The following is a 25,577-nucleotide window of genomic DNA, read 5'->3' as shown; positions in this document are numbered from 1 at the left end:
ATGGAGAATAGACATGGAGAGGAGGCAGACAGTACAGTACAGGATGAGTTTTATAGACACTTTTTGCCTTCAAATTTTTATTTAAATTCTAGTTAGTTAACGTATAGCGCAATATTGGTTTCAGGATACAGGCTCTTATTTAAGCCTGAATTCCACATCCCTTTTTTGGGAACCCTCTATGCTTCCTGTAAGATGCCAGTGGCATATGCTCCCAGATTTTATGGCATTTGTTAGACTGCCAGGGTTTGAAACCTGGCCTGGTCACTCACTAGTTACGTAATCCTTTGTCAAGAATTTTAAATAATTCTATATAGAAACTTCAGACATTTAGTTTCCTTATCTATGAAATGGACCAAATAGTAATGTGTTTTATAGCATAATTATAAGTGTTAAATGAACTGTTAATATAGGTAAAACAGTGCCTGGCTCATCATAAGTCCCCAATAAGTTGTTGCTATTATGTTTATTACTGACTTAGATGTTAGGGAAAATGATAGGTACTCACTGATACATCATGAATCAATATCACCAAATATTTTCCAATCACATATTATTTCTCAAAAATCTTGCTTTGCTTATTCTATAATAATGAGATTGATGTCCATTAAGAACATTAGGTGATTCATTAAGAATGCTTATTTGGTATCTATTAAGGAATGCATTGTGCAAAATATGAGGGGAAGACTTAAAAAATGAAAAAAGAAATAATACCCAAAGAATCTGTTATATCTTGTCATTTAAGAACCAATCATTATTTTACACAAAAACTATTAGTGAGAATTATTCTATGCAATAAATACAGAGAAGCTTTATTTCAGATATATGATATTAGAAAAGCAAATTTCAGCATTAGATGGATCTATTCTTGAAAATGTACAGATTTTCTCAATTTATTTTGTCCCACAATGTTTCACAGAGTTCAAGATTTGTAGTTCATCCATTTTCAGGGTTCACTAACTATGTGGATTCATTAAGGAGATAATACAGTAGACCCATAAGTAAAGTCTTGAAGATAAGTCTTACTAAAAAACGTGAGGAATTCACACTATTTCGTTGGAGGAACTGAGACTACAGTATGAATTAAGAAGTAAACAAAGATTCCTTCTACAAAGATTCCTGATAGCCAGTCACATTACTTCACTGAGAATTCAACAAGAAGTCAAGCTTTGTTTAAGCATCTGTATACAATAAAAGTCAGTAATTGTCGTAATATACTACTCACCGTCTAGGGAATTTGATCGTATCTCTGAGAGCAGTTTCTTTTAAACATAAGAATAGATTACTGAGAATGACTAGAACTACTTTCGGTTCAGAACTAATGAATTCATCAATAATCAGGATGTTTTCAGTAGCCAATGACTAAAAACCTGATCTGAACTTGCCTAAATAATTTACTGGTTCATGTAAGTGAAGCAGGTCATGCAAGACTTAGTATCACCAAGGGCTCACTTTCTATCTCTGTAGTTTATCTTACCTGGTGATCCCAGCCTTCCAAGATTTCCATTTTTCTTCAGTATATTCAGGATGGAAGAAAAAGTGAATTTCTCCACCATTCACAGAAAATCTTTTGGTTTCAGTCTGATTGAAGCAGCGTAGGTCAGATGCCTCAACTGAACCAATCACTAGAAACAGGAAAAGAAGTGCTGATTAGCTTAACTCAGGACACTTGCTCTAAAAATGGAGCTGAGCAGATTCAGTTTCCCTAGAAGCACACCTTCATCAAAGAAAAATCTGGAGCCATTGGAGAAGTGTTGAGTAGATGCCTAGAAAGTACTAACAAATGCTCCATCCAGGTCCTTTGATGAAGAAATAAATTTTTATCTTTGGTAATTTTAGCAATTTCTAACTAAATTAAATTAAAAAAAGAAAAACTAATCCCCCCTCTTGCCACAAAAGTATATTGATATGCTCCATGATTATACTCTAAATCTGTGATTAGCTAGAGGATGGAGTAGAAAGAACCCTAGAGATGTTATTAGGAGAACTGGGGCCCAGCTTTGCTTCCATTACTTGCTAATAGTTAAAACCCTGCAAGTCACCTAATTTTTCTAATCATTGGTTTCTCATTCTAAAACCGATATCAGATTTTACCTTTATCTCCTTGGCAGAGTTGTATTCATAAAAAGAGATAACACATAAGAAATATTTTGTGAAGTAGGTAATGTTATATAAAATAAAAAGTATTGTTCTAAACATTAGGTTTTTTTGCCATGTCTGGTCTAACAATTGTCCTGAAATGGATCTTTTTAAGAGCTTGCTGCATTAATATTTAGAGCTTGTCAAGGTTTTATTGCCTATAAGTTCTTGGAGATACTTGCTTCCATAAATGAACTCCACATGTAGGTTACTAAATTTATTATGTTGCTGTTAGTCTTATTTCATATATTTATAATTATTAAAGTACTCTTGAAAAGTAGGCTCTATATCTCCTCTTTACAGGAAATTTTTGTACCTATTCTTGCACCTTGATTGCTTTGTTCTTTCTGTTAGGTTTGAAATATTAGCAGAGTGGGAAAGGATAGAGGAGGGATATGTGTTCAATAAAGGTTTTTCCATAACTCAGAGCTCAAGAACGGAATCAATGTCATTGTCTAACTGAAGGTCAATCTGAAATAATTCAAGGGAAGGTAATGAGCCATCTTAGATTGCTATTCAAATACAAATTATCTAGTTTGATAAAGCTATACCATTTGTATTAAATCATAAGATAATTCTGTTATTTCAAATATTAATTTTAGAAAAATATTGCTTTTTGATCTTTCTGGGCATTAAACATATTTCGTTCTACTAATTTAAAGGATTATTTTTAGAATTGCTATTGTCAGCTGTTAAAATTGTTTAAGCCTAAATGTCCATTTGTGTATAATCACATATTCCCCATTGCCTCAACACCTATCCCAATGAATTCAGAAGAAGTTAAAGTATAAATCTTTAGTAGTATGAAGTTATTTTAAAACAGAAATTTTTGTTCCCATCTGACAACCACCACCCTACATTAGCTTACTTCAAAGACACTAATGCTGGAATTTATTCATTCATTGTGTACTTAAACTCTATTATGTAAAAGGTATTGTACTAAATGAATGTAGATACTAAGTTTCATAAGAAATCATTCATGCTTTTATGGTTAATGGTTTTAAAATCGGGCACAGATATGAGACAATCATTTTCAAGATATGTGAAATGAGTGGTAGGTAAGTACTGAGGAAGTGTTTGACAAACACTGAGGGAGAACACATTATTTCCATCCTTAGACGGAAAGGGCACCTGGGTGGCCCAGTCGGTTAAGCGTGTGCCTTCAGCTCAGGTCATGATCCTGGGTCCTGGAACCAAGCACCATGCTGGGCGTCCTGCTTGGTGGGGAGCCTGCTTCTCCCTCTCTCTCTGCCCCTCCCCCCACCTCTCCAGCCCTCTTGCGTTCTCTCAAATAAAGAAAATCTTTAAAAAGCGAACAAACAGAAGATAGAGCTCATGCAGATGGTAGACATTTAGCTGGGAGATTTACATGCAGAAATCTAAGTGGAAAGTGCATTCTCAGCTGAGGGAATGTTATGAGCAAACCTGCAGAGGCAGGAAAATATGAGTGTTGCTGTGGACTCACCAACTGGTGGCCAGCTGGCTTAATTTGGCCTGCAAAGATGTTTTGTTTGTCCTGTATCATAATTAAAATTCTCTAGAATTGTTGCCAACATTAAAATCAGGGAAATTATGGGCTTCCAGTTTCCTGTGAAAAAGTGAAGATTTACCTACATTCCACATTCCAAAATTCCAACAACCCCACTCAGCAATTATTTGAAGCTGAGAAGCTGCTGCTTTGCTCAAAGGGAAGGAATCACCTTGTTTTCCCGAACAACTGTCTTCTTCATTCATTAAGGTTACTTGCTCATCCCTGTAATTGAATTAGCTTCCCCTAGCCAGTATCACAAGGTTAATGCTGTGTAGAGTTGTTTGACGTCTCTGTTTCAGAATGTGTTAAAATTTATTGAAAATAACATATGTCCTGTGAAGAAAAATATCTTGAAATCTTTTTGGTAGGGAGATTAAAAATGAGATCTTCTTCACATATAATAAAATTTGTATTTTAATTTATGTTGTGCTATATCTACTAATATCAATATCACTATTAACTTCAGGAAATGTTTTCAGGATGTCAACAATTCCAGATCTGAAGACTGAATCTTCAGGTTTGAGATATTTAACCAACTCCCTGTGGTGAATACTAAAAATTGATTGGTTGAATATGTGTTTAATGTGAAAATAATGGGTAAGCTATGCTTTTACAATCCAAAATTTGGATAATATAAAATGATAATTGGGAGTTCAATATATTCTCAATATTTTTGGCTCCCCATTCCAAAAAAAGTACACTGCTATTTGTCTCTCATTTTTTAGCATCAGGAGATTAGGAAGAAATTTTGACACAATCCTTTCCAGGATAAACTGTGAGGAACTGGTCTATATTTGGTCAGTGTTGTCTCATGAATAGACTCAGATGGAATTTTATGCCTGTCCTTTTAAATCTGCACAAAAAAGAATAGTGGAGAGTTCAGCCTGGGCTAAATCTAATGGATTGGTAACCAAATGTCAATTCCACAGAAATGATTAATAAGGGTTGAACAGGTGCAAATAATATAATTGTATATAATCATATCTTGCAGCCAATAAGTAATTCTACTACTGCCTTAGAGATTTTAATAAATAAGAGTTTAAGGAAAAATGTTCTATTCCTCAGTATTCTTTTTCTTTTAAAAAAATATTTGTAGAAGATCAGATTTCTCTATAATTAAAAATTCTCATAGTTCATTTAAGGCAGTGTTTTATACACTACTTTTAAAAAACCAAATCTGCTTAGTTGAAAAGCTAAGCTTTTTATCTTATATATGAGTTTGATTCTTCTCAAGTTCAAATGTATATTTAGATCACGTGTTACATTCGATATGTAATCCAAGGGACAACTACTTAGAGTAAATGGAGTATTAGTAATAATTAGCAATTGGTCATAATTAGCAAAAATATGTAATTAGTAATATGCTTAGCTCTACATAATTCATAATGTATTTTCAACCAATAATATTAACAGTGCTTTTGGACACTGCACTGGAAAAACTGGGTATTAGGCTTAAGAAATAGAACTTTTTTTGGTGTGAAACTCAATGACAGATAGAGGTCACAGCCTACTCTCAAATTGTTCCATAATTATCATAAATTATGTTTTTAATTTGTCCATGAGATCATTGTTAATATGTTCAGTGTATTCCGTGAAGATATTTCATTGCCTAAATTTTTTTTAATGTCAAAAAAGCAGTTATTTAATATTTTCTACGTGTCAGGTATTCTTGTAAGCATTTTACATAAATTAAATATTTAAATCATCACAACAACCTGATGAAGAAGCCCCATTAATAACCCCATTATATAGATGGGGAAACTAAATCATGGAGAAGTTAACTTATTTGCCTAAGGGCACACAGCAACTAGTGGAACAGCATTTGCCAAGACACTGCCTGCGGAGCCACAGCATGATTCGGGAGAAGGACGAGGCACGGACAGGTTAGCTGCCAAAGAAAATGTGGGTGCAGGGGGCAACCACAAAGAGTGCAACCGCCAAGAGTGCGATTGCCCCAAACAGCTGCAACCTCGCGTATTTATTGGCAGTAAACAATCAAATACAATCAAGGGGAGTCTCGTGATCCTAGTGAATAGTAGTACATCACGAGGAAGGTCACGAGATTAGATGATGTAACATTCAGCAAGTGAGGCCTATTCTTAAACATGTTTCTATGGACCCCGCGGGCTACTGTCAAGAGCAATCAGGTTTCGGTTGAGGCGGTGTTCCACCCTGAGCAAGCTGGGCGTTCCCAACTGCTCATGCTCTGACGTTTATGCTAAATCCCGCAGGGTCACAAACATGTTTTCCTATTATATCCTTAGCATAAGCTCTTGGCCAGGGGCTGCTGCAAGCATTCAGTTCTAGGCATGCTCAGAACCCATGCTTTTTACCTCTAAACTCTGGTGGTGCATACTAGAATAATCTCTGTAATCTTATGCTAGTGCAGTTGAGACTGACATACTTCATCTATCCCAAAAATACTCAAAATCCTGTTATGCTGACGGACTTTGCCAGGCTATTCCTAATGCTCTCCATTTTTAATAGAGGTATGTAAAATACTCATACCTTCCTTCTGATGTGCTCATTGCTAAGGATTAATGGGAAAGTGTTAGATTATTCTGGGGAAAGGTCACAGTTGAAAATACTACTGAGGGGCGCCTGGGTGGCACAGCGGTTAAGTGTTTGCCTTCGGCTCAGGGCGTAATCCCGGCGTTATGGGATCGAGCCCCACATCAGGCTCTTCTGCTGTGAGCCTGCTTCTTCCTCTCCCACTTCCCCTGCTTGTGTTCCCTCTCTCGCTGGCTGTCTCTATCTCTGTCAAATAAATAAATAAAAATTAACAAAAAAAAAGAAAATACTACTGAAAGCTTCTTTAGCTCTCAATTGTGCTTAGTGCCAGAATTGGGGCACAGCAAGGACAAGTCACCTGCCTGGGGCCAGACAAGCAGTGGTAGACTTTAGATTCACATCCCTGCAGGGACTGGTACGTTTCTTGTGAATTTAGCTTAAACTCTGGAAGGTAGCTGGGGCCTGGATTATCTTTGACAGGAAGCTCTCTCTCCATTAAACAGCATGCTCAGGAAGTCCAAGAACCCCCTAGCCCATGCCCATGTCAACGTTTCTGACATCTGAGGCTGCACAAACGATGTTCAGTAGCCAGCCTAAAAATCTTGAATACACTGTCCATTAGAGGCAATCCTTTGGAATATCCAGTAATAAGACAATTCAAGACACCAGCATTTTCTACCGGCAGAGCAGTCACACTGAGCCAGCCACACAACTATGAATTTTCCTAAACAGGTTTTAACTCTTCTTCCTTACAACGCTATTCCAAAATAACACAGGTGAATTCTGTGAAATTAAATGTAGGACCATGGAGAAGATGAAGGGATTATAACAAGAGAAGTAAAACCTGAACTGAAGACTGAAACTGGATCATCACTGAAATTCTAATCTCTCCACTAAAATATTTTTGGACTGGACTCTGTCTGTTTAATAGAACTAACTTTAGTTTCCTCTTTATCAAAGAGGGATAGATATTTAGAGACAACCAGAAGAAGGTGAGCTTCATGTTTGCATATATTTGAATAGTAGTGACTCAGAATTGCTGTATCTTATGTTTGCAAGTGTGTGTAAAATGCATTTTATGTAGGTACCTGCCTACCTACCAACTTACCTAACTACCAACCTCTATCTATGTATCTGACTGCCGATGAATCTATCTGCATCTATCATCTTGGATACCTGTGTCAAGTACCTGGGAAAGCCTGAATTGTCTACTGAAAGGGAGTCATCACCAATGTTACCATTTTAATAAACAAAAATAAGGTAGATAAACTTTATACATACCAGAACTTCATAAATTACTATATGGACATCTATATTTCTGTATTAATTGAATCGGTACAATTTTATACTCTGAATAGAAATGGTTTAGTTGCATACATTCTAGTTCAGGTTTTTGAATTTGTTTATGGTGGGATATAATTATTTGAGAAATGACAGTAACTTTCATAGCTTCAATTGCTTGGATACCCTTTGATTCCTATTGGAACAAGTCAGTCTGACATAATCTTTTAAAATTCTGTTCACTAAATCAAAAGTATTTCTATGACAGTGTGCAATATAATATGTTCCTCTTATTTCTAAGACACAAATGCTTCCTCACTCTGTACTTACTTTTTCTTAAGCCTTTAGTGTCACTAGTGAGGCTTTTGTCATTCTATGTAATAAGGTAGAATGATATAAAATTAGCATTATGTATTTATTTTGATCTACAAAATGCTCTATGGTTTTATATGATTCAATAAAATACCTATTAAAAGTTTATCCCTACTTTAAAATCCACAATAATGTCATAACTTATATGAAATTTCCCCAGATTATCCTGATATAAACATAACATAGTTTAACAGTGAGAAGTACCAAACCTCCAAGAAACTTAAAATCTAATAAGATCAGACAGAGACTGAGCTTAGGTGTTGCTGGTGGTTGCACAACATGTGGTTGGTTATAGTTTGGTTCAGATGTTCTAGATAATTCTAGATAATATGGAGAGATGTGACTTCAGATTAGACTTAATTTATTAGATAAAGGGATTAGATGGATGTAATAAATATGTAATAAATCAAGACCTAAAAATGCAAACCACCTCAAAATAGTCTAATCACTTTGTCATAAGAATTACAAATACTGGGTCTCAAAAATGAAAGTAGGAAATATATTAATTTCCTTTAGGATTTTGTATGTATAAATAAGTACCTTTTCTCCCCCACAAACAAGCATATATATATGAAATTCCAAAAGAGTGGTTTAAATTTATTTTAACCCTAGAAGATTTAGAAGGAAGGCTTGATTTTCATTAAGTTCAGTGTAATCAATAGGATCTCCTCCAAAGAAAATACAGGTGTTTGGAATAAAAGCCCAAAAGATTGCTTGCATGAAATTGTCATATTAAAATTAGGTCATATAATGATACATTTTTTGCTACATTTTAAATAGTCAACATCCTTTCTCACACATACATACTCACACTTACCAGAAGTCATTAATTACCTGTTAATATTAACAGGGAATGAAGAAAGGACAAATGAAGTCAATAAATAACTGCTCCAATTATCATTTGCTGGGTAGAAAACCTGTCTGAAATGTAGTGGCTAATACCAAAAAATATTTATTTTATTCATGAATCTTCAATTTGAGCAGGTTCTATAAGAAAATCCCACTGCTACTCCATTTAGTGTCACTTGAGGCAGCTTGAAGGCTGAGGACGAGGGTCATTGGGGGATATTTACTCATACAACTGGGAACTGATGCTGCTGTTTATCAGTACTTTATCTGGACTCTTGGCTAAAACATTTACATGTTGTCTTTCCATGCTTACAAAATGGTGACTAGGGTCCAAGGAAGAACATAATGAGCCATAAACTGCATCACCTTTCTAAGCTAACATTAAAAGACATGGAAGTACAAATCTCCCACATTCTTTTGGTTGGAAGTAATGAATTAAGGTCAACTGTAATCTAGGAGTGGAAACTTAGATTCTGCTCTGATGGGAGAAGTATAAGAATTTATGGACTTCAGCTTTTTTTTTTTTTTTTTTTTTTTTGTCAGCAGTCCTGCGTTAGGGCAAAAAAAAATAAAATGTGTATGTTGAAGTGTAATTTGATAGCTCTTAACATATGTGTACATCTATGAAACTATCACTATGGTGAACATGAAAACATAGCTATAAGCCCTGAAAGTTTCGTTGTGCTCTTTGTAATTCCTCCCACCTAACCATCCTCACCCTTTATATGTAGATATTAATCTGCTTTCTGTCATATGGATTAATCTGCCATCTCTAGGACTTCATAAAAATGAAATTATTCAATAGGTATTTTGTTTTGTCTGACTTGTTTGACTCAGCGTAACTATTTTGAGATTGCCCCATGTCATTACATGTATCAACACTTGATTATTTTTATTGCTGAGTAGTATTCCATTGGTTGGATATACCACAACTTATATATCCATTCACCAACTGATGAACACTTGCATTGGTTTAATGTTTTTGGATATTATGAACAGTTCTACTATGAACATTTATGTACAAGTCTTTGTATGGACATATGTTATAATTTCTCATGGAGAAATAACCTAGGAGTGGAATGGCTAGATCATATGGTAAATCTATATTTAACTTTTTAAAAAGGTGACGAACTGTTTTCCAAAGCAGTTGTGCCACTTCCGTTTCTAGCTCTGATAGGTAAAGAGCTTGAAAGTTGTCCCTCCCTTCCTTATATGAAAATGCTGGGGGCGGGGGGGAATCAACCATATTTGGACCTATCCATCAGAGAACAGAGGTTGCAGAGAAAGCCATCAATCTGAAATCTAGAGACAGAGATGAATTCAGAGAAATATATTATCCAAGATTTGTTTACATGGGGCAGAAGATCCTCAACACTATACCTTGGTAGAACCACTTACTTAACTAGTAATTTTGATAAATTGCTGGAGACTGAATACAGACAACTGTGAGAAAGGGAAAATCTTGAAGGCTGTAGTCATAGGAATTCCCCACACTTTCATGAACTTTCTGTCCAGGAAGTCCAGAGTGTTCTCATGGTGAGGAACTGGGGCAATTATCCTGGCCCTGGAAAGGGGAGGGGAAGAACAGCCATTGTAAAACCACCTAGATCCTTCTATTTAACAAAGGGCTTTTTCTAGAGGGAAGAATGTTACCAGAAAGCTTTCCACAAAATTTTACTAAATCTCATCCCAACTGGTTGAACAAAATTCCACCCACTTCAACCTTCTTTAGCCTTCTGTCCCACCTGGGGCAGGGGGGAAGATAATGAATAGGGAAGAGGGTTTCAAGGAAATAGATTGAGAATGCTGCACCAGGAAAAGGATTATGGGAAAGAGGGGGGGAGCTATATCCCTAGAATAGGAACAAAAACTCCCAGAAAGACTTTACTCTGAGATATAGGCTTATTAAAATATTGAAATTTAAAAAGAAGATTATAGAACACCCCCTCTCATCGCCACTCTAAAATGCCTTCAGTATAACAGTGGAAAGAGCTGAATGATGCAGACTTTACCTGAGGAATAGCACAAAGGTAAACCCCAAAGTCAAAGCCAAGACAAAACTGAGCACACTTTAAGAATTTGAAAAGTTCAGTTATCTATAGCTGTAACAAATATTAAGCACAGCACATCTCCTATCCAGATTAACATTAAAGGCTTATTTACTCCATTACCAATCACCCAATACAACATATCCTACTTTTAACACCAGAAACAAAAAATACCAGGCAAGTCAAGAAAGTGAAGTAAAGTGAAGTCTGAAGAGTCACTACAATCATCAGAACCAGATTCAGATATAACACATATATTAGATTAATCAGACAAGGAATTTAAAATAACTATGTTTAATATAATTAGGACTCTAATGGAAAATGTTGAAAACATTTATGATCAGATGGATAATGACAGCACAGAGATGGAAATCTTAAAAAAAATCAAAGGGAAATGACAGAAATAAAAAAACACAGTAAAAGAAATGAATACCTTTGAATATACTTATCAGTAGACTTGCTGCAGCTGAGAAAATGATTAATGAACTTCAAGATACCTTAATAGAAACTTCCAAAACTGAAACAAGGAAGAAGAAAATTAAACAGACAAAAAACCCAGAGCATCTAAGAACTGTGGGGTAATTTCAAAAGTTATAATATATGTATAACTGGAATGTCAAATAGAGAAGAAAGAACAGATGAGAAGAGATATTTAAAGTAATAATGGCTGAGAAAATTTAAAAATTAATGGTAGACCCCAAACTACAGATCTAAGGAATTCAGAGAAAACCAAGTATGGTAAATACCAAACCAAATCAAACAAAACCCCCTCACAGTTAGGGATATTATACTGAAACTGCAAAAACTGAAGGCAAAGAAAAAGTCTTAAAGAAAAGCATCTCACCCATAGAAGAACAAAAATAATAATTACACAAGACTTCTCATCAGAATTGGAGCACACAAGAAGAGAGTAGGGTAAAATCTTTATAAAATGTTAGAAGAAAAAAAAAACCTTGCCAACATTAATTCTATGTCCAATGAAAGTATCCTCCAAAAGTGAAGGAGAAAGGGCACCTGGGTGGCTCAGTCTGTTAAGCATCTGCCTTTGGCTCAGGTCATGATCCAAGGGTCCTGGGATCGAGCCCCATGTCAGGCTCCCTGCTCAGTGGGGAGCCTGCTTCTACCTCTACTCCTCCCACTGCTCACGCTTTCTCTCTCTCTCTCTCAAATAAATAAAATCTTTACCAAAAAAAAAAAAAAAAAGTGAAGGAGAAATAAAGATTTTCCCAGACACAGAAAGACTGAGGGAATATATCACCAGCAGATCTTCCCTGAAAGAAATGTTAAAAGATGTTTATTAGGCAGAAAAAAAAAAAAAATACAGGTCACACACCTGGATCTACATAAAGAAAGGGAGAGCATCAGAAAATAAAGATAAATTAAATTGTTAATTTTTTTCCTCAATATATATTGATCTAAAAGACAGCTGTCTGATGAAACTTAGGGAATGGAAAAAAAATAGAGAGGGAGGCAAACCATAGGAGACTCTTAACTACAGAGAACAAACTGAGGGTTACTGGAGGGGAGATGGGTGGGAGATGGACTAGATGGGTGATGGGTATAAGAAGGGCATTTGTGCTGGGTGTTATATGTAAGTGATGAAACACTAAACTCTGCTGCAACCAATATTACACTATATGTTAACTAACTAAAATTTTTATAAAAGATCATTTTATTTTTTTGAGGAAGAGAGAGAGCATGAGCGGGAGGGGCAGAGAGAGGGAGACAGAATCTCAAGCAGACTCCCCGCTGAGTATGGAGCCCAATGCAGGGCTCAATCTCATGACCCTGAGATCATGACCTGAGCCCAAACTAACAGGTGGACACTGAACTGACTGAGCCACCCAGGTACCCCTAACTAACTAAAATTTAAATAAAAACTTAAAAAAAAAAGACAGCTGTTTGTTAAAAGCAGTAACAGCAGCAATTTATTGGGTAATTATAGTACATGGATAAGTGAAATGCAGGAGAGAAATGCTGCAGGGATGAGAGGGAGGACTGAAAATACTGGTATAAAGTTCCTAGACTACACAGTAAGTAGTATAGCATTATTTGAAGGTGGACTCAAACCATTTAAAAATGCATAAACCCTAGGGCAACTACAAAAAGTATTTCTTAAAAGGATTATTCCGGGAATGGCCAGCAATCCCTGTACTGAGGACAGATAAAAGATTACTCCAAACTTTTGCTGTAAAATAGAGAGGAGAAGGCAAGGGGGTCAATGTTCAGAGAGGAAGACACTTTGCCCTTCTTTGCTCCTGCTTTTATTGGTCCTTCAGGATAATCACAAATCTTTATCACTGTTTCTCAAGCACATGATATGTGACAAGGGGTCTTACTGGAACTAGGAGGATCTGTTTACAGGAAAGATACAATATGCTAATCTGCACGGTCTACCAGTTCTGCTAAACATAGCCTAGGGGACAATGCATACATCTCTTCGATCACAGGGCAGCTGTTTGGACTAAGAAAGCAAGAAAGCTTTGGGGAAGGCACCTCCCACGGCATTCCCATGGCAGAGTGGTCACGCAGGCCTCAGCATTCCAAAGGCCTACGCCCTTCTCCAAACCTTCCCTGCCCCCAGTGGCCTCTGTGTTACATTTTAGCAAGCCAGGTCTTATGGCTGATTTCATGATCTACATTAACCCCAACAGATTATACATGGTACATCAAGAAAGAGGATAAAATTGAATCATATAAAACACTCAATTACAATTGAAAGCACTAAAAAGAGAGAAACCAACATAAAATAGTTGTACTATTTTACATCCCCATCAACATGGTTTGAGAATTCTAGTTATACTATATCCTTGACAACATTAGGAATGATCAGTCTTTTAAACTTTAGATACTTACAGGTGAGTAGTAGCTCATTGTGCTTTTTGTTTTGCATATACGTAATGTATAACGATATTTAGCATCTTTTCATGTGCTTATTTGTCATCTGTATATCTTCTTCGGTAAAATATATATTTAGATGTTTTACCCATTTAAAAAATTCAGTAATTCCCTACCCCCCCCTTTACTACTGTGTTGTGGAAGTTCTTTATATATTGTGGATGTAAGTTCTTTATCAGAACCAGATTTTCAGATACTTTCTCTGAATCTGTCACTTGTATTTTCAATTTATTAGTAATGTCTTTTGAAGAACAGAAGTTTGTAATTTTGAAGTTCAATCTATCAATGTTTTTCTTTATGCATAAAATTTTTGTGTGGTACTTAGTAATCTTTGCCAAATCAAGGTCACAAACATTTTGTTCTACGAGTACATTTATGAACTCAATTCTGTTCCATCCATTTGTCTATCCTGAACCCAAACCATGGTGTCTTATTACTATAACTACAGAGTATGTCTTAAAGTCAGGCCATATAAGTCTTCTAATTTTTTTTCTTTTTCAAAGTACTTTTAGTTTTTCTAGGGATTTTTTTGTTTTTGTCCTGTTTTTTGTTTTGATTTTTTTTTTGTTTGTTTTTTTGCCGTTTGAATTTTATAATCAGCTTCTCAGTTTCCATTTTTTAAAGTCTGCTGGGATTTCCTAGATCAATTTGGGGAGGATTAACTTTCTAACAATATTGATTCTTCTGATTCCTGACCACAGTGGATCTTTATATAAGCAATCTTTTATTTTTATCAGCAATGTTAAGTAGTATTAAATGTACAGGTCTCACACATTTTTTTGCTAGATTTATTCCTAATTATTTCATATTTTTGACGCTATATAAATAGGTTTTTTTTATTGCTGTATCTCATTTTAGTTGCTGCTGTGTAGCTATATGCCTGATTTTTTAAAAAGATTTTATTTATTTATTCGATAGAGAGCACAAGCAGGAGGAGCAGCACGCTGAGGGAGAGGAGAAGCAGGCTCCCCACTGAGGAAGGAGCTCAATGTGGGGCTTGATCCCAGGACCCTGGGATCATGACTTGAGCCCAACGGAGACGCTTAACTGACTGAGCCACCCAGGAGCCCCTACATGCCTGATCTTTAGATATTGATCTTATATCCTACAAATTGGCTACCACATGTATTTAGTTCTAGTGGCTTTTTCTTTTTGTAGATTCCATAGGATTTTCTACATAGATGAGCATGTCATTTGGGAGTAAAAACTGTTTTTTTCTTTCTTGCCCACTAGCATGATTTTATTCCTTTTCCTTGCCCTAACTCTACTGATTAGAACCTTCAATACATTGTTGAATAAAGACACGAGAGGTGACATCTTTACTTTGTTCTTGATATTAGGGGAAGACATTCATCTTTTTTTTTAAATTGAGTATAGTTAAATACAGTGTTATATTAGTTTCAGATGTACAACATAGTGAATCAGCAATTCCACACAGCACCCAATGCTCATCACAAGTGCTCTCCTTAATCCCCATAGACTATTTTACCCAACCCCCCACAGAGGCATTCATCTTTTACCATTAGGTATAATGTTAATTAATATTTTTATAGATTTTTTTAAAAATCAGGTAAGAATGTTTCCTTCAATTACCAGTTAACTAAGAGCTTTTCATCAGGATTGTTGGATTTTGTTAAATGTTTTTTCAGCATTTATTGAGATGTCCATTTGGCTTGTCTGTTTTAGTTTATTAATGTGATGAATTACACTGATAGGTTTTCTAATATTAAACTGAACTTGCATTACTTGGTTAAACCTCACTTAGTCATGATGTATTATCCCTTTTAGATATTGTTGGATTTGAGTTGCTAAATTGTTGTTAAAAGATCTTTCCATCTATGTTTATGAAGGATTTTTATTTACTCTCCAGGTATTAGAGTAAAATCAATGCTAGCCTCATATTATAAGTTGGGAAGTACTTCCTACTTTTCTATTTTCTGGTTTTGGTATTATTTCTCTGTTAAATAACTCATTCAATTTCCTCATAAAGCCATCTGGGCCTAACACTGCCTTTGGGTAAATGTTTCTAGTTACAAATTCAATTTTTAAAAGAAATATAAAACTATTCAGATTATGTAATAAGTCTTTTTTGAATCAGTTTTGGTAGTTTGTGTCTTTCAATACATTTGCTATTTCACCAAAGTTTCAAATTTACTGACATAGCATTGTACATAATATTTATTATTATCATTTTAATAACTTACACATCTGTAGTGATATCACTTCTTTCATACCTTACATTGGTAATTTATTTCTTCTGTCTTTTTCTCCTGATGTTTGGTTAGAGGTTTATCAATTTTATCTTTCCAAAGAACCAGACCATGGTTTCATGTATGTTCTCTACTGATTTCTGTTTTCTACTTCATTGATTCTATTCTTATCCACTTACTTCAATTTTATTTCCTCAATTTTTCTATTTTTCTAGTTTCTTTGCATGAAATATCATTGATTTAAGTTTTGGGCTTATTTTCCAGGGGGATCTAGCCTAACTTTTAGCAGTTTATACCACATATTCAATATTTATACAGAATATTTATTACTCATATGTATTAGGGTTCTCCAGAGAAACAGAATCAATAGGAGATTGGGGGCCAGAGAGAGAGAGAGGGAGAGAGATGTCATGGGAATTGTGGAGGTGGAGAGTTCCCATGTGATTATGGAGGTGGAGAGTTCCCATTATCTGCCATCTGCAAGCTGGAGAACCAGGAAAGCTCAGGATGAAACTTAGTCCGCGTCTAAAGGCCTGAGAAGCAGGAGCACTCATGTAAACAGCAGGAGGAACATGGATGTCCCAACTCAAGTAAAGAGCAAATTCAGTTTTCCTCTACCTTTTTTGTCTTAGTCAGGCCTTCAAAGTATTGGATGATGCCCACCTGATTTGGTGAGGAAGACCTTTACTGGTTTTCCCGATTCAAATGTTAATCTCTTCCAGAAATAACCTTACAGAAATAATGTTTTACCAGCTACCTGGGCATCTCTGAGCTTAGTAAAGTTGACACGTAAAGTTAATCATTTCCTCATATTATTCAGCAATTGTTTGGGGCGGGTATGTAGTCATATTCTGTCTGATACTGCCATTTAATTTTGTACTGTTTCCCTTCTCATATGTGAGGTAAAGCACACACAGTCCTGGGTGAAAAAAGCTAATTCAGAATTTTGCATCGTCCACTTATTAACTGACCTAGGGCTCAGTGTCCTATCACTAAAATATGAATATAATCCTATGCCCGTAGGAAGGTCAAAAGCACTAAATGAGATGTATCTGAGACTGCATCCCCAAAGCTTCAGTTCATTTGCATTTAGTTTTAACTTTACTCTATTTTTAAAAATCTGATCACCTCTTCCAGTAGTGGAAATCTATTAAAATCACAATTTAAAATACAGTAATTATCCCTCTCTCGTCACATAGCTTTCATACTTAATTGTTTTATTGGGTACCTCCACCTTTAAGTTTATAATTATTTTAAAATCGTAAACAAAATTTATCCCAGGACTAATCACCACACCTACTTCTTGTTCTATGACCAAGACCACCAAACACTTGTGTTTAATTGATACTGTCCCATTACTGAACAGGAGCTATCAATGCTCTAATTTATACCTGTATGATATGTAGAACTTCTGAAGGAACAAAAGGACACTAACACATGACACATGAAGAGTCCAAACACAGATGACCAACCCCAAATTTCCCTTTCCTCAGTTATTTTGGCATCATGTAAATACAGTTTCTCTTAAAAAGAATTTAATGTTATAATGTAATTTCTAACCTGCTGATCTAACAGGGACTGATATTTATATTCTGCATAGTCATGTCTATAAAAAGTATTAAAATGTTGCTTAAATGATTAAATTGAATTTTATTTCAGCTTGCTTCATTGCAATAAAAAGGCACTATATTTCTTCTTATTTTTTACCTAACCCATTTCCTGAAAATACAAATTCCCTAGGAAAGTATTATAATCTAGGCCATGCCATTGAAATAGTAAGTAAATAAAAAGAAGAACTTGGAGAGTCACAACTGATTTGGGATAAAATATTGTAGATCATATGATAAAATATTTGTCCTAAAGTTATTTTGCTAAGACATGAATAAACTAGAATGAGGTAATGTTTAGCTCTTGAAATTTTGTATGCTTGCATGAGAAATAGAATTTTTCTTTATATTTATTCTACAGAAAAAAGTTTTTGTGGACTCTTTTTGTTAATATATGGTTGAACACTTATGATTGACTGATTGAAAGCTCAGAAAGTATTAAATATAATGTCCACTCTCATTCCTATCAAACTAGGACATGCTGGCAGAGGTTTGTTTTTAGAGGCATATTTTCACTGTTACAACCTTTTAAAAAAACAAATAAGGTAAGGATAATTTGTTTCCTCATATAATTGATAATTTGGAAAGTGGTAGTAAGGAGTTTTTTTGTTTAATAAACAACCCATATGTTGCCCATACATTAAAGTATTGAGTTAGAAAAAAATTAAAAATATTTTAAGTATTGAAATAGCCTTTTCTTTTGAGGCAGTAGTACTTTAAATTATAGCAACAATTTCATGACTATTTTAGTTTTGGAACTGTTTGAAAATAAAAATATTTTTGAGTGGGAAAAAGAAAATGACCAGACAAGGACATGGTTAGATTTGGGTAGGAAAGAATAGCTGAGAAAGCTAGGAGAAAACAGAAAAATCATTGTGTTCCAAGGTTTAAAAAATACTCAAAGAATGTAAGACAAAATAAATATAATACTGTCCATAACTCTTAACTGATCAGTGTGACAGTTGGCCAGTATATTTTCCAGAAAATATTTTAAAAACAGTAATAAAATTAAAGAAATAAAAATCGGAAAGCCCAGGAACAGTATGTCCTCAATGGAACTGACATCTCAATAGCTACATGTGGAAACAGCCAGCTTTTCTTCATAATTTAAAACCCAAGACTTCATAGGCTGACATTTAAAAGTAGAATCTTCTGGTACATGGATGGATGAATGATATAACTCTCTTCTTGAGTGTCTCTTCTCCTTTGGGTTTCTTTTTATTTATGTCACAGTCAAGTTTACCTCAGTGTAGTTGTCCTCTTAACCAATTAGGCTTTTCCCTTTACATGCTTACCCCAGGAGAGCTAAAACCTTGCCTGGAAAGTAAATTTTTTTTTTTTTAAGTAAAACTAAAATAAAATTGAGTAAAATGGTTAAATAAGCTCAGAGAGTAATATTCATTTAGATAGAGGTTGAAAACTGGCTGGCATAACCACAACTTGTGTTGTGGTTAGACTATAGATAGGGTCTTTTAGGACATATCACTGGTTGTCAACATTGAAAAATTTCACATAAAAAATTAAACCAAGTATATCTGACTCTTCTTGAGAAAGTCAGAAGCACCGGCAGACAGGCCCGTGTATCTACACATCAGCAATTGGCTGGAGACAGGACCTTCCACTTATTTACATAACCTAGACTCTCTCCAATTTTTCACACTTACAATAAAGCCTATGTTATCCAGTTAAATTAATGGACTAGAGTAGGTTTTATTTTAGCTGAGTCAGAAATTCTAATAAGAGCATAGTTAAGGTGTCAATTGGGACTGCAGTCATCTATACCTTTCTGAGTTTACTCACATCATTATTAACAGGCTTCAAATCCTCCTGGCTCTTGGCTGAAGACTATGGTCCTTGCCACTTGGGCCTCTTCACAGGACCATTCACATGTCAGCTTGTTTCTCCCTGACTGAGGGTCTAGAGAGAACAAGAGATCAAAAGAGTGTGAGAAACAATGTTCATGGCAGATGCCAGGTAGACGCCACAGTTCTTTCATAATCTAATGTCAAAAGTGACATCCCAGGGGTGCCTGGGGGGTTCAGTCAGTTAAGCATGTGCCTTTGGCTCAGGTCATGATTCCAGGGTTCTGGGATAGAGCCCAGTGTTGAGCTCCTGCTCTGTGGGGAGTCTGCTTCTCCCTCTGCCTCTCCCCTGATTCGTGCTCTCTCTCCTCACACACACTCTCTCTCAAATAAATAAATAAAATCTTAAAAAGTGACATCCCTTTTGCCATATTCTATTCACTAGAAGTGAGTCACTAAATCCAGCCCTCACTCAACGGGAGAGGATTATATAAAGCATGAATAGTAGGTGGCAGCAAATGACTGGGGTGTCATTTTAAAGGTTCCCTTCCACAAAAGGTGTCCTCATTCAATTGTAAGCCCTGAAAACTGTTTTTGGAGGCAAGCAGTTCCTTAAGAAGTATATGCAAAGAGCAGAAAAGGAAGGGAGAATAGATAAGCTCTCCCCTAGAGGAAAATGAAATCTAGAACAAATTCACAGTGTGCTCTAAGATCCAAGTAAAAGGTGAAGAAGAGCCATGTTCTATTGCTTAAACCTAGAAGTTTCTCATTCAGTCAAGTGGGAAAGCATGCCTAGATATACAAGCAAAACAAACCAAAACTTACCAGAAACAGAAACTTATCAAGGGCAGAGGTTAAAATAGAAAATCTTAAGTGAATTCAAAGGATGTGTGAGTTACCCCTGTGGCCAGCACACCTCTAGGGAAACAGGCATAAGCAGAAATAATTACCATGTGAAGGCAAGGATGGAACCAACAGAGAGGCCGATTTAAACAACAGTAAGCTTAGAGTTACCAAGAGTTGAGATTTAAGTGAAGATGAAGTGGGCTTTATATAAATTAAAAATGTTATGCCTGTGCTAAAGTTAATTCTTTAGTCACCTTACATGATATTACCATTTTGGTTTGTTCTCAATTAACATTTGTTGCATTGTTATTATTTTATAAACGATGCTTTCTCAGCTTTACAGCAGTTCATTCAGCCATCAGAAGTCCCCTGTTATCTAGGCAGTCCTGACAGAGCCGAAAAGCCGTGCAGCGTGATTTGAACCAAGCAGTTCGTCTCCAGAGGCTGTGCACTCTTCATCACCGCTGCACCCCGAGGGCTCGAGTTAGAGTCCCTCCAGCTGTTATGAACCAGACGTAACTGTACTCAATCAACCATCTATCAAAAACTTGGTCCTTAGCCAGGAGTCCCTTTGTTTCAGTGCTCTCACCACCAGCCGCAGAATCACCTGTTACACAATTTAGATCTCTTCTTGTTCAACTTAAAATAGCACCCCTCTTCTCTCTTTATCCTCTGACCCTGCCTTATTTTTTCTTTGTAGTAGTTATAACTACCTAACTGCATACTATATATTTATTCATTTTTTTTCTTATTTCTGTTTTATTTCTTGTTTGCTCTTTTTCAGTGGATGATCTAGTTCTAACCTGCATTTCCAGCCTAATTATTTACAACTTCTCACCGCGTCGACCTCTACCTAAGTAGACTATTGCAAGATCACAGAACATACTTTCTGCTTTCCTAGCTCCATACATTTTCTTTTCTTCCTCTTTGACTTCATTCAAGTTTCTTGCCATATGCTATCACAAATTATTCAATTTTATGTTCAAGAGATAATTATGATAAAGGCCTAACCTAATGCATCACTCAAACTCATCCAGACTCACTTGTACTTCCTTTATGCCACTTGATCTGTTATTATTTCTTAATGTTGTCAGCATGTCTTTTCTTGCTTGCTGAAGTCAAGGACTTGACACTTCATTTTTTCTATCCCTTCAAATATCAGATAATCATTACATGTTTGCTGAGTAGAATCCTGATTCCTTGTCATATGAACATGATCTTCAAAAATATTTTTTGCCACAAATCTTAATGATTTTACTTTATCTTTATTGTTTACGAACTTGCACTGCTTTTCACATAGTTAAGCGCATGTTCATTATCAAATAATAAATCCAAAATATTGCAAGTAGGACATTTTTACTTTAGTTGTTGTATTTTAGGGAACCAAACTACTTTAAAGCAAGCTAACTTATCAGGGTAATTGATTTTCTTGAATAAAATCATTTCTTGAATAACATTAAATTTTTACCCCTTTGGTGATTGCTCTGAAGATAATTTTAAGATTTTTTTTTTTAAATTCCCTTACCTCACTGCCTTCATAGATGCTTCAACTATGTTTTAGAGAATTGAGATACTCACTTTCATAGTGGTTTATGAGTCTACAATATCTGAGCAGCCTCAGTTATTTCCTTTACTTCTTTAAAAAAAGTGTATTTATTTATTTATTTATTTATTATTTATTTATTTATATTTGAGAGAGACAGAGAGACAGAGAGGGGTGGGGGGGGGGAGAGCAGAGCAAGATGGGCAAGCAGGCTCCATCTCACACCCCTGAGATCATGACCTGAGCCGAAATCAAGGGTCAGACGCTTCACCGAGTAAGCCACGCAGGTCCTTTACTTATAGGAAACCAACTATCAGTATCTCTTGGTTTCATTTGGGGAGAACTAAAATAATCCATCATCAGTAAGCCAAACTGACCAATAGAAATGCTCGATATACTGGTCATGTTAAGCACACCTTTGTGCTCAGTTTTAGGAGCAAGATAATAACGAGAAAAGAAATGTTTTCAGCATTCTTAAAGGAAAATGTCTAATCGGGAGGAAAATAACCATTATATACATTTGTGTGTGTGTGTATATATATATATATATATATATATATATATATAGTTTCTTCAATTTGAAGAGATTAATCTCAGTTCTTTCTATTGTCAGTCTTCAGAACATTATTTTATTTTACAAGCCATATTCCTAAAAATGATCCTTTACTTCTCTTTCAGCAAAGCATTGGGCACCACTGGGGTTCAACAACCGGATCTCTGGTTTCATGGCACTAATATGAAATACAATTGTTTTGCTTGTGTTGTAGTGTGGCATTCCACATTTAAAATATTCTGAAGAAATTTTAAACATGTGACATAACAATATATGTGTCCTTCAGTTTAATACTCTTTTCAACCTACTATCTGCAGAGGTAACTCAACTACTGAAATTCCCCAATGCATGTTTAATTTCTATACTTGGAGTTCAGTGGTCTCATTCTGAAAAAAAGAGCTTAATGTCTTTTTTTTTTTTCTGAAGAAACTCTGGACTATGTTTAAATCAATCAAATAAAAAAAGCAAAAAATAGAATTCTGCTTATTGAGATAGGTTATTTAGGAGGTACTGAAGAATTTGGAGGAACCCTAATTCCTAAAGTCTTTCTTAACATTTCCAAATTCACTCCCTACCATCCTCAGCGGGACACCTGTGATGCTTCCCATTGTGAGCCTAGACCTTTTTTTTTTTTTAATTTATGTATTTATGTATTTATTTTAAAATTTCAGTACATTTGACACACAATGTTACATTAGTTTCAGATGTACAACTTAGTGATTTGGCAAGTTTATACATTATGCAGTGTTCACCACAAGTATAGCTACCATCTGTCCAATTACATCACTATTATGATATCACTGACTGTGTTCCTTATACTCTGCTCTTTATTCTCATGACTTACTACATAACTGGAGGCCTGTGTTTCCCTCTCCCTTTCATCCATTTTGCCCAACCTCTCACCCTGCTCCCCTCTAGCAATCATCAGTTCTCTGTATTTACAGCTCTGATCATGCTTCTTTGTTTACTCATTTTTTAGATCCCATTTATGAGTGGAGTCATATGGTATTTGTCTTTCTCAGTCTAACTTCTTTCACCTACCATAATATTACCATAATACCCTGGAGGTCCATCCATGTTGTCTCAAATAGCAGGAGCTCATCCTTTTCTATGGCTGTGTAATATATATATATATATATATATATATATATATATATATATATATCACATTTTCCTTATCTATTTGTCTGTTGATGGACACTTAGGTTGCTTCCATATCCTGGCTATTATAAATAATGCTGCAATAAACACAGAGGTGCATATATCTTTCCAAATTAGTGTTTTCATCTTCACTGGGTAAATACCCAGTAGTGGAATATTTGGATCATATGGTATTTCTATTTTTAATCTTTTGAGGAACATCCATACTATTTTCCACAATGGTTGTACCAATTTATATTCCCACCAACGGTACATGAGGATTCCTTTTTCTCCTTGCCAAGACTTGTTTCTTGTCTTCTTGATTTTAGCCATTCTAACAGGGGTGAGGTAACATCTAATTGTGGTTTTGATTTCCCTGATGATTAGTGATGTTAGCATCATTTGATGTATCTGTGGCAATCTGTATGTCTTCTTTGGAAAGATGTCTATTCAGGTCCTCTGCCTATTTTCTAATTGGATTTTTTTTTTTGGTGTTGAGTTGTATGAGTTCTTTATATATTGTGGATATTAACCCCTTATCAGATACATCATTTGCAAATATGTTCTCCCATTCAGTAGGCTTTTTGTTTTCTCGATGGTTTTCTTTGGCATGCAAAAGCTTTTTATTTTGATATAGTCTCAATAGTTTATTTTTGCTTTTATTTCCCTTGCCTTAGGAAACATATCTAGAAAAATGTTGCTCTGGCTGATATCAGAGAAATTACTGCCTGTATTCTCTTTTTTGGGATTCTTATGGTTTCAGGTCTTATGTTTGGGTCTTTAATCCATTTTGAGTTTATTTCTGTGTATGGTGTTAGAAAGTAGTCTAATTTCATTCCTTTTTATGTAGCTGTCCAACTTTCCCAGCACCATTTATTGAAAAGACTGTCTTTTCCCACATTTTTGCCTCCTTTGTCTAGGTTAATTGACCATAAATATGTGGACTTATTTCTGGGGTTTCTATCCTGTTCTATTGATCTATGTGTCTCTTTTTGTGTCAGTGTCATACTGTTTTGATTACCACAGCTTTGTAGTATATCTTGAAATCTGGGATTGTGATACCTCCAGCTTTGTTCTTCTTTCTCTGGATTGCTTTGGCTATTTGGCATTTTCTGTGGTTCCATACAAATTTTAGTATTATTTATTCTAGTTTTGCAAAAATTGCTAATGGTATTTTGAAAAGGATTGCATTGAATCTTTAGATTGCTTTGGGTAATATAGACATTTTGACAATATTAATTCTTCTAATTCATAAGCATGGAATTTCTTTCCATTTGTTTGTGTCATCTTCAATTACTTTCATCAGTGTTTTATAGTTTCTAGAGGACAGGTCTTTCACCTCTTTGGTTAAGTTTATTCCTAGGTATTTTATTTTTTTTTTGGTGCAACTGTAAATGGTGTTTTTTTTTTTTTTTAATTTATCTTTAAAAGAGAATTTCTCTTTAAATTTCTCTTTAAAAATTTCTCTTCATTGTTAGTGTATAGAAATGCTGCCAATTTCTGGGTACCCATTTTGTATCCTGACACTTTGCTGAATTTGTTTATTACTGCTAGTAGTTTTTTGGTGGAATCTTCAGTATTTTATATGTATAATATCATATCATCTGCAAGAAGTGACATTTTAACTTCTTCTTTACCGATATGGATGCCTCTTTTTTTTTTTTTTTTTTCTTGTCTGATTGCTGTGGCTAGGACTTCCAGTATTATGCCAAACAAAAGTGGCAAGAGTGGACAGCCTTTTGTTGTTCCTGACCTTAGAGGGAAAGCTCTCAGTTTTTAACCATTGAGGATGATGTCTGCTTGGGTTTTACATAGATGGTCTTTATTACGCTAGTCTTAAATGCAGAGTTGGAATACCTTAAATAAAATTGAAAGGAGAAGTCAATGTACTCTAAAGTTCCAATGTTGCCTACCAAGTTGCCTAAGATCTTTCCCAAGGACCACTATTATATCTTATTTAGCTACTTTTCAGCCAAGAAGCATGGATTTCTCATCCCAAGATGGATACTTTTCAATCTTTCTGAAGTATGCCCTTTAGAAGTAAATTTAACATTCATCTGTTGGTAGTAAATTCTTTCAATTTTTTTGAAAATGAGTTTATTTTACTCATGTTCTTGAAAGATATTTTTAGATAGTATTCAATTTTAGGTTGTCAGTTATTTCTACTCAGTCCTTAAAAGATACTTCTGGCTCTCATTTTTTTTGTTATTGAGAATTCTGTATGTTGTCATTCTTTTGTAGTTAAGCAGA

The sequence above is a fragment of the Ursus arctos genome, unplaced genomic scaffold (assembly GCF_023065955.2).
Source record: "Ursus arctos isolate Adak ecotype North America unplaced genomic scaffold, UrsArc2.0 scaffold_1, whole genome shotgun sequence".
Classification (NCBI taxonomy): domain Eukaryota; kingdom Metazoa; phylum Chordata; class Mammalia; order Carnivora; family Ursidae; genus Ursus; species Ursus arctos.
The sequence above is the reverse complement of the archived record's forward strand: the minus strand, read 5'-3'. Positions refer to the sequence as shown.